At 38.9% G+C, this 11,774-nt stretch overlaps 1 pseudogene; it reads right to left on the minus strand.

Annotated features, from left to right (window-relative positions):
• Positions 1-6,405: 6,405 nt before the first annotated feature.
• Positions 6,406-6,911, minus strand: LOC129024737 (large ribosomal subunit protein uL24-like; annotated as a pseudogene).
• Positions 6,912-11,774: the final 4,863 nt, after the last annotated feature.

Below are 11,774 nucleotides of genomic sequence, written 5' to 3' on the forward strand. Positions count from 1 at the left end.
GGGACACAGGGCACCAAGTTCCAAGGCTGCACAGAGCAACATGGCCCTTGGCCTGGCCCATGAAATCATTTTTCCCTCTTAGGCCTTCAGGCCTGTAATGGGACAGGCTGCCATGAAGGTCTCTGACATGGCCTGGAGACAGTTTCCCCATTGTCTTGGCTATAAACATTCAGCTCTTCGTTACTTATGCAAATTTCTGTAGCCAGCTCAAATTCTTCCCTAGAAAATGGGTTTTTCTTTTCTACCACATTGTCAAGCTGCAAAATTTTCAATCCTTTATGTTCTGCTTCTTTTTTAAACATAAGTCCCAATTTCAAACCATCTCTTTGTGAACGCATATAATTGAACACTTTCAGAATAAGCCAGGTCACCTCTTGAATGCTTTGTCGCTTAGAAATTTCTTTTGCCAGATATACTAAATCATCTCTCTCAAATTCAAACTTTCACAGATATCTAGGGCAGAGGCAAAATGCTGCCAGTCTCTTTGCTAAAGTATAGCATAAGTGACCTTTATTCCAGTTCTTAATAAGTTCCTCATCTCCATCTGAGACCACCTCAGCCTGGACTTCATTTTTAATATCACTATAAGCATTTTGGTCAAAACCATTCAACAAGTCTCTAGAAAGTTCCAAACTTTCCCACTTCTTCCTGTCTTCTTTTGAGACCTCCAAACTGTTCCAACCTCTGCCTGTTACCCAGTTCCAAAGTTCCTTCCACATTTTCAGGTTATCTTTATAGCAGTACCCCACTCTGCCAGTACCAATTCTCTGTATCAGTCCATTCTCACACTGCTATAAAGATACTGAGACTGGATAATTTATAAACAAAGGAGGTTTAATTGACTCACAGTTTTGCATGGCTGGGGAGGCCTCAGGAAAGTTACAATCATGGCAGAAGGTAAAGGGGAAGCAAGGCACATCTTCACAAGGCAGCAGCAGAGAGAGAGAGCAAAGAAGGGACTGCCAAACATTTGTGTAGGCATCAGCTCTCATGAGAACTCCCTCATGAAACTATCATGAAAACAGCATGGGGTAACCTGTCCCCATAATCCAATCACCTCCCACCAAGTCCCTCCCTCAATATGTGGGGATTACAATTTGAGATAAGATTTGGGTAGGGAGACAGAGACAAACCATATCAACCGTAATGAAGAAAACAAGGTATATAAGATCAAGTGACTTGCCTATAAGTCCATGAGGTTTCATGCCTCTAAAGTTAGAGAGGCTGGTAAGCTTGGAAAATGATGTGCCTCTATCAACAGTAAAGATATTTTTCCATTTTCTACAACATTGTAAGTTCTGGCCATTAATGTATAAGCTTTTTTTTTTTTTTTTTTTTTTCCTGAGACGGAGTTTTGCTGCTGTTTCCCAGGCTGGAGTGCAATAACACAATCTCGGCTCACTGCAACCTCCGCCTCCTGGGTTCAAGCAACTCTCCTGCCTCAGCCTCCTAAATAGCTGAGATTACAGGTGCCCATCACCATGCCCAGCTAATTTTTGTATTTTTAGTAGAGATGTGGTTTCGCCATGTTGGCCAGGCTGGTCTCAAACTCCTGACCTCAGGTAATCCACCCACCTTGGCCTCCCAAAGTGCTGGGATTACAGGAGTCAGCCACCGCACCTGGCCAAATGTATAATCTTAAAATACCACTAACATAGTATGATTTGAGAACCATCACAGAATCTCACCATCCCTAAACATCCTTCTTGCTGATCTTTCACAGTGCCTGAAGTTTATTCTGCTAATCATTCTTCTAAGCTATGACACTGTTGCCAGAATACAGGAATGGAGAGAGAGTGGGCTGTTAACATACCTGCTGTCACCTTGGAAAGCAGCAACAAAGCCCTGAAGAGCTGGCCTGGGGTAGACGTATTAATGAAAGATGCAGAAAAAGGAAAAGCCCAGAATATAGGGCAAGCTCCCAGTAAAAGTCCTGGGTAGAATGGTGCCAAAGACTAGTTTTCTTATTTCAAAGTGGTGCCCAAATGCTTGACATATCTACATTTTATAAAATCCCTTAAGTAATATGGTAAAAAGAGCACTAGAGTTGTGAAACAGAAGACTTGAGTTATTTTAGTAGTTCAGACTATGTGGCCTGGAACAAATCCACCTCTTTTTCTTACACATCAAATGTGAAGATTAAATTAGAGTATCAGATATCCTGACTGCTTCTAAATGTTTGATACTCATAGTGAATCAGTTCAATTGCCCTGGTGTCTAGTGTAGTTATGGCTAATACATTAATGCCTCCCCCTTACCACTGTGGCTGGCAGTATTTATAAAACATACAAGCCCTAGGCCTATTGAGAACCCAAGCAGTTGGAACTGCCATACATTTAAGGAGGACACAAAGAAACCTAGGGTCAAAGAAAGTCTGTTGAAGTAATTTAAAGGGAAGGAACTGTGAAAGGAGATGGTATTTTTCTTTTAAAACAGAAATATTGCTTTATTGAGTGGAGGTTGTGAGATGACAGGTAAGAAGATCCCAGACTTATAAGAAACTTCCTAAAGAATTTTAAAATGAAAATGGTTGTAGAAACACTCATCCACCTGAAATGAGTTAGGCGCCTGTTGCTTGTCTCCAAGCAAAGGTTGGACTGGATAAAAAGAACCCCAGCAAGTACCCTAGAAAGTACCCTAATGTGGGCCAGGTGTGGTGGCTCACGCCTGTAAGCCCAGCACTTCGGGATGCCAAGGCGGGTGGATAACGAGGTCAAGAGATCAAGACCAGCCTGACCAACAAGGTGAAACCCCATCTCTACTAAAAATACAAAAATTAACTGGGCCTGGTGGTGCACGTCTGTAGTCCCAGCTACTCAGGAGACTGAGGCAGAAGAACCACTTGAACCCGGGAGGCAGAGGTTGCAGTGAGCTGAGATGGTGCCACTGGGCCCCAGCCTGGCGACAGAGTGGGACTCCATCTCAAAAAGAAAAGAAAAAAGAAAAAGAAAAAGAAAGTACCCTAATGTGGTACTTTTTTCCCTACTTTGTCTTTTTTAAGTGCTATTTTTTAAACTAAATGTTTAGCAAAATAGGAAAAAGTATAAATAAGAAAGCAATATTCATCCCAATCCTAATATGCAACCTTCTCCTGCATGTCCCTGCCTTCCAAAATGTTTGTACATGGTACAACACCAGTATATAGACCCAGAGGTTAGTATGAAGGCAAAAGGCATTTTTTCCTGAACAAAAGCCAAAAAGGGAGCTGCTATTTTGTCAAGAAAGGGAGTGACAGCCCTTAGTACAGTGGTTCATGTTCAGGGTACTGAACAAGAACAAAATAGGGCTGATGGTGTTATTTCAGGCATTGGAGGGAAGACCACTGGGTAACGTTGACACTTCTACAATAATTGAGAGGATAATGGGGGCCAGAAGTGCCCTTTGTCAAGAAATGGCAGGGAGTCTGGGGTAAGAGCTAGCAGAGTTAATGTGCATCCATGCCATTAGCATGGGCTTTAAAGATGTTAGAATAGGCAGCAGAGTTATAGGCATTGCACCCAGGTCCCAGCCACCAGGCTTGGTGGATGGTAGGGAACTGTGGCAGCGTTCCAACAGGGAGAGGCCAATGAGCATAAATACTGTTCTCTTGCTTTCTTTTAACTGTCATTAAGAGCACATTCAATCCAATGAGTCTACAATTTGGGTTGACAGAAGAACAAAGGGACTCAATCTTTAGCCCTCTGGGAGAACTATTGAGAAACCAAGTAACTATTTAAAACTCTGTGCAGCTGGGCAGGAAGGAGAGTCCAGCTCTGTTGGAAAGATTTGGCAGCTTTGTAAGGGAAGGAGATCCAGTACCTGACCCAGAGGCTGTGTGCCGCCACCCGCCCCCACCCGCCCTGCAACCCAATGAAAAAAAGAGTATAGGGTCAACCAGCTACCCTACAACATATCAACTGGTCCACCGACATTTATTTTAGCACTTCCACCCTAGTGGAGAACCTAGGTGCCAGTGTTTTCTAGGCCCTCCAAAGACAGTAAGCCCTTACGGCTCTATAAATGTATACTTCCTCTCATCCTAGATAACCCCTCCCCAACTGAAACTCACAATCTCTACCTCACCTCTCCATCTCTTTCACACACACACCACACACACACACACACACACACACGTTTTTATTTTTAGAAGACTCGGAGAAGGGCTGTGACAAAAGCTTATGCTCTAGCCAAAGTCTGTGCTAGTTCTCTGCCAGCCAGGGGCCAGGCCACTGAACTGACATTATCTCCCTCCTCCCACTCTACATGACCTCACCTCTGCTAACATTCATCTCTACCCAATCCTAGACTCTAGCATCCCTCACTCATTGCTTGTCTGCTTCTCTCCTTCTTGGCTAGTTATTGTGGTTGCTACAACAGTTACCATTAATGTTTAGTTCCTACAGCATGCCTACCCATATCCTGTCCACAGATCCAGAGGCCTAAACCCAGAGCTGTCTAGAGAGCAGGAACCAGAGTCAACTGAAGCAGAGTGCAATGCAAGGGGCGACTTGAAGCTGGAAGATGAACCCTGAGTGGCTTTACAGAGGTAAGTACATACATTCTTATTGGTAGTGTGAGGGAGAATTAGACCTTCCCTGGTCATAGGTTCAGTGATACTCAGATTAATTCATTTTCTCTAGATGATAGATAGATAGATAGATAGATAGATAGATAGATTATATAGAGAGAGATATATAGATAGATAGATAGATTATATATAGATACATAGATTATATATATATATATATATTTTTTTTTCCCCATGAGCAAAGGAGAAACCACCTCTTATCTCCCCAGAACTTTTGCTTGTCATACTACCTCTCCCTTGACTTGTAAGTTATTTGCCTATCTGCTAAACTATTGAATTGAATCAGGAGTTCCCTTTAACTGAAGAGACCCAGATTGATGAACAATACAGCCTTCTAAACCTTGAGATGAATAGGAATTTCATACTAATCCCTGTGACTGCAGGTGGACACTTCCTTCTAGAGGTAAGAGCTGAAGTGGCTGAGGTGTGGATTCCATTCCTGAGGGTTGAAACCACTCTGGTATTTCATTTAGATAAGTTCACATTGAAAGGTTGGGGACATGTTAGAGGAAATTAGGTTTTTCCAGTGTGAAATGAACTCAGGATACCCTTTCTACTTCTCCCCTCCTAGGTAGAGTATCCGATATTGTTTACTGAACAAATTTAAGGAACTATCTGATAAACAAGCCCTATAAATGGAAGCATTTAAAACATACATTGGATCATTTTTACTACTGTGGGAAAGTGGTGTTTAACCTTCCCATATCACAGTCTCACCTTCCATAAAATCAGGATTAATGCACAATCCTGATTCTTTCCTTTCTGAAACATGCAATAATAAATGTCTGCAAAGCACTTTGACCTCTAAGATATTAAATACACAAATTTTGTTTGCATTTGGATCTCTATTTTTTGTCCTAGGTGTATTTTTAAACAGGGTCTTCCTAAATTTTTTCAATTTTTTTGTAGAGAAAGGTCTTGCTATGTTGCCCAAGCTGATCTCAAACTCCTAGCCTCGAACAGTCCTCCCAGCTCAGCCTCCCAAAATTCTGGGATTACAAGCATGAAACACCAAACCTGGCTGGGATTTTAAATTGATACGTAATATTTTACATATTTATGGGGTACATGTGAGTATTTGTTACATGCATAGAATGTTTAATGCTCAAGTTGGGATATTTGGGGTATCCATCTCTTTGAATATTTATAATTTCTATCTATATGTTGGGAGTATTTCAAGCCCTCTCGTCTAGTTACTTAGAAATATACAATACATTGTTGATAACTACATTCACCCTACTCTGCTATCATACTTCAGAACTTATTCCTTCTATCTAACTGTATGTTTGTACCTATTAACCAACCTCACTTCATCCCTCCCTCCCATGTACACCTACTTCCCAGCCTCTGGTATTTATCATTCTATTCTCTACCTCCATGAGATCAACAGTTTTAGCTCCCACAAATAAGTAAGGACATGCAATATTTGTCTTTTTGTGTCTGGTTTGTTTCACTTAACATAATGTCTTCCACATTTATCCATGTTGCTGCAAATGACATGATTTTATTATTTTTGTGGCCTGATAATATTCCATTGTGTGTATATACCACGTTTTCTTATTTGTTTATTTAATTTATTTGTAAGGATTCAGAGGGTACATTTTCAGTTTTGTTACATGGATATATTGTGTAGTGGTAAAATTTGGGCTTCTAGTGTATCCATCACCTGACTAGTGAACATTGTGCCTAACAGGTAATTTTTCAACCCTTATCACCCTCCAACCCTTGCCCCTTTTGGAGTCCCCAGTGTCTGTTATTTTCTTCTGTGTCTATGTGTACACCTTGTTTAGCTCCCACTTATAAGTGAGAATACACTGTATTTGGTTTTCTGTTTTCTTTTTTTTTTTTTGTTTCAAGTTTTAATCAAAGCTTGTATATAAGATTACTTTATTCCTGCATCTTCTCAATTGTTTCTTCCTTGTATTTGCCCTTTTCCTTTCCTACTTGGCGAGATTTGGCTTTCCATTCAAGGATCTTTTTGCAGTCTTTGTCCAGTTTTAGCCTAGTGATAACCACCTTGCTGGGGTGAATGCCTACGTGGACAGTTGTGCCATTAGCCTTTTCCCGCTGCACCCGTTCAATGTAGATAACATTTCTTCCGGTAAACCTGGACTACTTTGCCAATTTGCTGACCTTTATAGTGTCCACGTACAACCTGAACTTCATCATCCTTTCGGATGGGCATGGATCGCACGTTGTATTTCTGTCTCAGCTCTTTGGAAAGAGGAGAAGACATAATCTTCCTTCGAATGTGGGAAGGTGCATTGAAATGCCTTTTGCAATTCTTGCTCCGGTCGGAAGTCATAAAGGGATTAAACTTCATTTTGGCCGCTCCCGCTTCGGTGATGGCCGCAAAAGGGCTGGTTTTCTGTTTTCAAGTTATTTCGCCTAAGATAATGGCCTACAGTTCCATCCACATTGTTGCAAAAGACGTAATCTCATTCCTTTTAATGATTGCATAGTATTTGGTGGTGTACACACACACACACACACACACACACACACACTCACCTCACATTTTCTTTATCCAGTCATCCACTGATGGACACTTAGGTTGATTCCATTACTTTGCTATTGCAAATAGTGCTGTGATAAGCATATGAGTGCAGGTGTTTTTTTTGATATAACAATTTCTTTTCTTTTGGGTAGATACCCCGTAGTGGCATTGCTGAGTCAAATGGGAGTCCTATTTTTAGTTCTCTGAAAAATCTCCATACTATTTTCCATAGATGAAATACTAATTTATGTTACCATCAACAATGTATAAGCATTCTCTTTTCTCTGCATCCTTGTCAACATCTGTTATTTTTAAACTTGTTAATAATAGTATTCTGGACCTGGCATGGTGCCTCATGCCTGTAATCCAAGTGCTTTGAGAAGCTGAGGCAGGAGGATCATTTGAGGCCAGGAGTTTGAGATCAGTCTGGGCAACATAGCAAGAACCTGTCTCTACTTAAAAAAAAAAAATAGCCAGGCATGGTGGCACACACCTGTAGTCTTAGCTACTCAGGAGGCTGAGGTGGGAGAATCACTTGAGCTCTGGAGTTTGAGGTTACAGTGAGCTCTGACCATGTCACTGCACTCCAACTTGGGTAACAGAGTAAGACCTTGTCTGTAAATAATAGTCATAGCCATTCTGACTGTTGTGGCATGGTATCTCATGGTGGTTTTGATTTGTATTTCTCTGATTAGTGGTGATGAGCATTTATTCATATGCTCATTGGCCACTTGTATATCTTCTTTTGAGAAATGTCTCTTAATGTCCTTTGGCCAAATTTGGCCACTTTTTAGTTATTTTATTTTTAACTTTTATTATAGGTTCAGGAGTACATGTGCAGGTCTGTTACCTGGGTATATTGCATGATGCTGAGGTTTAGGGTAAGAATTATCCCATCACCCAGGTACTGAGCATAGTATGCAATAGTTTTTCAACCTGTGTCCCCCTCTCTTCCTCCCCACTCTAAGAGTCCAGTTTCAATTGTTGCCATCTTTATATCCATGAGTACCTAATGTTTAACTTATAAATGAGAACAAGTTGTATTTGGTTTTCTGTTGCTGCATTAATTCTCTTAGAATAATGGCCTCCACCTATATCCATGTTGCTGCAAATGACATAATTTTGTTCTTTTTATGGCTGCATAGTATTCCATGGTGTATATGTACCACATTTTCTTTTTTCTTTTTTGGAGAGAAATGGAAGGAAGTTTTACTTATTTTTCATGAGTATCACTCAATTTTTTAAATGCTAAAAATCATAGTGATCTATCATCACAACTTAGTTTTTGGTTTTTTATTTTTTATTTTTCTATTTTTTATTTAACTTTAAGTTCTGGGATACATGTGCTGAACGTGCAGGTTTGTTGCATAGGTGTACATGTGCCATGGTGGTTTGCTGCACCTATCAACCCATCATCTCGGTTTTAAGCCCTGCATGCATAAGGTATTTGTCCTAATGCTCTCCCTCCCCTTTCTCCCCACCCCCGACAGGCCCCAGTGTATGATGTTACCCTCCCTGTGTCTATGTGTTCTCATTGTTCAACTCCCACTTAAGAGTGAGAACATGCATATGTACCACATTTTCTTTACCCAATCCACCAATAATGGGTACCTAGATTGATTTGATATCTTTGCTATTGTGAATAGTGCTGTGTTGAACATATGGGTGCAAGTATCTTTTTGATAGAATGATTTCTTTTATTTTTGATATATACACAGAAATGGAATTGCTGGATCAAATGGTAGTTCTGTTTTAAGTTCTTTTGAGAAATCTCCAAACTGCTTTTTACAGTGGCTGAACTAATTTACATTCCCACCAACAGTGTATCTGTATTCCCTTTACTCTGTAGCCCTGTCAGCATCTGAAGTTTTTTTGACCTTTTAATAGCAGCCATCTGACTGGTGTGGGTTGGTACCTCATTGTGGCTTGGCTTTGCACTTCTGTGATGATTAGTTTTATGGAACATTTTTTCATGTTTATTGGCCACTTGTGTGTCTTCTTTGGAGAAATATGTGTTCATGCCTTTGCCCACTTTTAATGGGGTTGTTTTTTGCTTGTTGAATTGTTTAACTTCCTTATAGATTCTGAATAGTAGATCTTTGTTGATGCACAACTTACAAATATTTTCTCCCATTATGTAGGTTGTCTATTCACTCTGTTGATAGTTTGTTTTGCTGTTCAGAAGCTGTTTAGTTTAATTAGATCCCTCTTTTCAATTTTTGTTTTTGTTGCAGTTGCTTTTGGGGACTTAGTCATAAATGATTTCCCAAGACCAATGTTCAGAATGATGTTTCCTAGGTTTTCTTCTACTTATAGTATGAGGTCTTACATTTAAATCTTTAGTCCATATTGATTTAAGTTTTGTATATGGTGAAACATAGGAAACCAGTTTGATTCTTCTGCATATGGCTAGCCAGCTATCCCACCACCATTTATTAAATAGGGAATCTTTTCCCCATTGCTTATTTTTGTCAACTTTGTCAAACATCAAATGGCTGTAGATGTGAAGCTTTATTCCCAGGTTCTCTATTCTGTTCATTGGTATATATGTCTGTTCTACCAGTACCATGCTGTTTTGGTTACTGTAGGCTTGTAGTATGGTTTGAAGTCAGGTAGTGTTATGCCTCTAGCTTTGTTCTTTTTACTTAGGATTGCTTTGGTCATTTGGTCTCTTTTTTGGTTCCATGCAAATTTTCAAATAATTTTTCTAATTCTGTGAAAAATGACATTGGCAATTTGATAGGAATTGTACTGAATGCATATATTGCTTTGGGCAGCATGATCTTTTTTTGATATTGATTCTTCTAATCCATGAGCATACAATGTTTTTCTATTTGTTTGTGTCATGTCTGATTTCTTTCAGCAGTGTTTTGTAGTTCTTTTTATAAACATCTTTCAATTCCTTGGTTAGATGTATTTCTAGGTATTTTATGTTTTGGTGGGTATTGTAAATGGAATTGTGTTCTTGATTTCACTCTCAGCTTGAACATTATTGGTGTATAGAAATGCTACTGATTTTTGTACTTAGATCTCATATCCTGAAACTTTACAGAAGTTGTTTATCAGTTCCAAGATCCTTTTGGCAGAGTCTATAGGGTTTCCTAGGTAAAAAATCATATTATCTCCAAACAAAGACAGTTTGAATTCCACTTTTCCTATTTGGATGCTTTTAATTTATTTTTCTTGCCTAATTTCCCTGGTTAGGACATCTAGTACTATGTTGAATAGGAGTGGTGAGAGTTGGCATCACAGTCTTACTCCAGTTCTCAAGTGGAATGCTTACAGTTTTTGACTATTCAGTATGATATTGGCTATGGGTTTCTCATAGATGACGCTTATTATTTTGAGGTATGTTCCCTTGATGCCTAGTTTCTTGAGGGTATTTTTTATCATGAAGATATGTTGGATTATTTTTTCCATTTATTGAGATGATCATATGGCTTTTGTTTTTAGTTCTATTTATGTGGTGAATCACATTTATCGATTTGCATGTTGAACCAACCTTGCATCCCAGAAATGAAGTCTACTTGATCCTGGTGAATTAACTTTTTGATGTGCTGTTGGATTCAATTTGCTTGTATTTTGTTGAGGATTTTTGCATCTATATTCATCAGGGATATTGGCCTGTAGTTTTCTTTTTTAATTGTCTTTGCCAGATTTTGGTATCAGGGTGATGTTGGCTTCATAGAATGAGTTAGGGTCCTCTTTTATTTTTTTTTCAGAAAGGAATAATTTCATAGTATAGGTACCAGCTCTTCTTTGTATATTTCATAGGATTTGGCTGTGAATCCATCTAATCTGGGGCTTAAATTTAAGTTTTTGATCCATCTTGAGTTAATTTTTGTATATGGTGAGATAAAGTCCAGTTTTGTTCTGGATATTAGTCCCTTGTTAAGTTGATAGTTTACAAATATTTTCTCCAATTCTATAGGTTGTCTCTTCATTCTCAATTGCTTCCTTTGCTGTACAGAAGCTTTTTTAGTTTAATATAGTCCCATTTCTCTATTTTTGTTTGTGTTAACTGTGCTTTTGAGGTCTCAGCCATAAAATCTTTGCCTATACGAATGTCCTATCGTGTTTTGCCTATGGTCTCTTCTAGCAGTTTTATAGTTTTGGGTCTCACATTTAAGTCTTTAACATATCTTGATTTTATTTTTGTATATGGTGAAAGATAGAGGTCCAGGTTCATTTTTCTGCATATGTATATAAATTTTCCCTGCACCATTTATTGAAGAGGGTGTCCTTTCCCCTGTGCATTTTCTTGACATTTCTGTCAAAAATCAGTTGGCTATAAATGCATTGCTTTGTTTCTGCATTCTCTACTCTGTTCCATTGGTCTGTGTGTCTGTTTTTATATAAATTCTATGCTGTTTTGGTTACTATAGCCTTGTAATATATTTTGAAGTCAAGTAGTGTGATGCCAACAGCTTTTAACTGTTTTGCTTAGGGTTTCTTTGACTATTCAGTGTCTTCTGTGATTCAACTGGAATTTTAGGATTTTTTTTCTAATTCTATGAAAAATGACTTTTGTATTTTTATAGGAATTGCATTGAATCTATGGATTGCTTTGGGCAGTATGGTCATTTTAACGATATTATTTTTTCCAATCCATGAGCATGGGATTGCTTTCTATTTGGTTGTGTCCTCTATAATGTCTTTTATCAGTCTTTTGTAACTTTCTTTATAGAGATTTTTCACCTTCTTGGTTAA

This window comes from Pongo pygmaeus, chromosome X (genome assembly GCF_028885625.2).
Source record: "Pongo pygmaeus isolate AG05252 chromosome X, NHGRI_mPonPyg2-v2.0_pri, whole genome shotgun sequence".
NCBI lineage: Eukaryota > Metazoa > Chordata > Mammalia > Primates > Hominidae > Pongo > Pongo pygmaeus.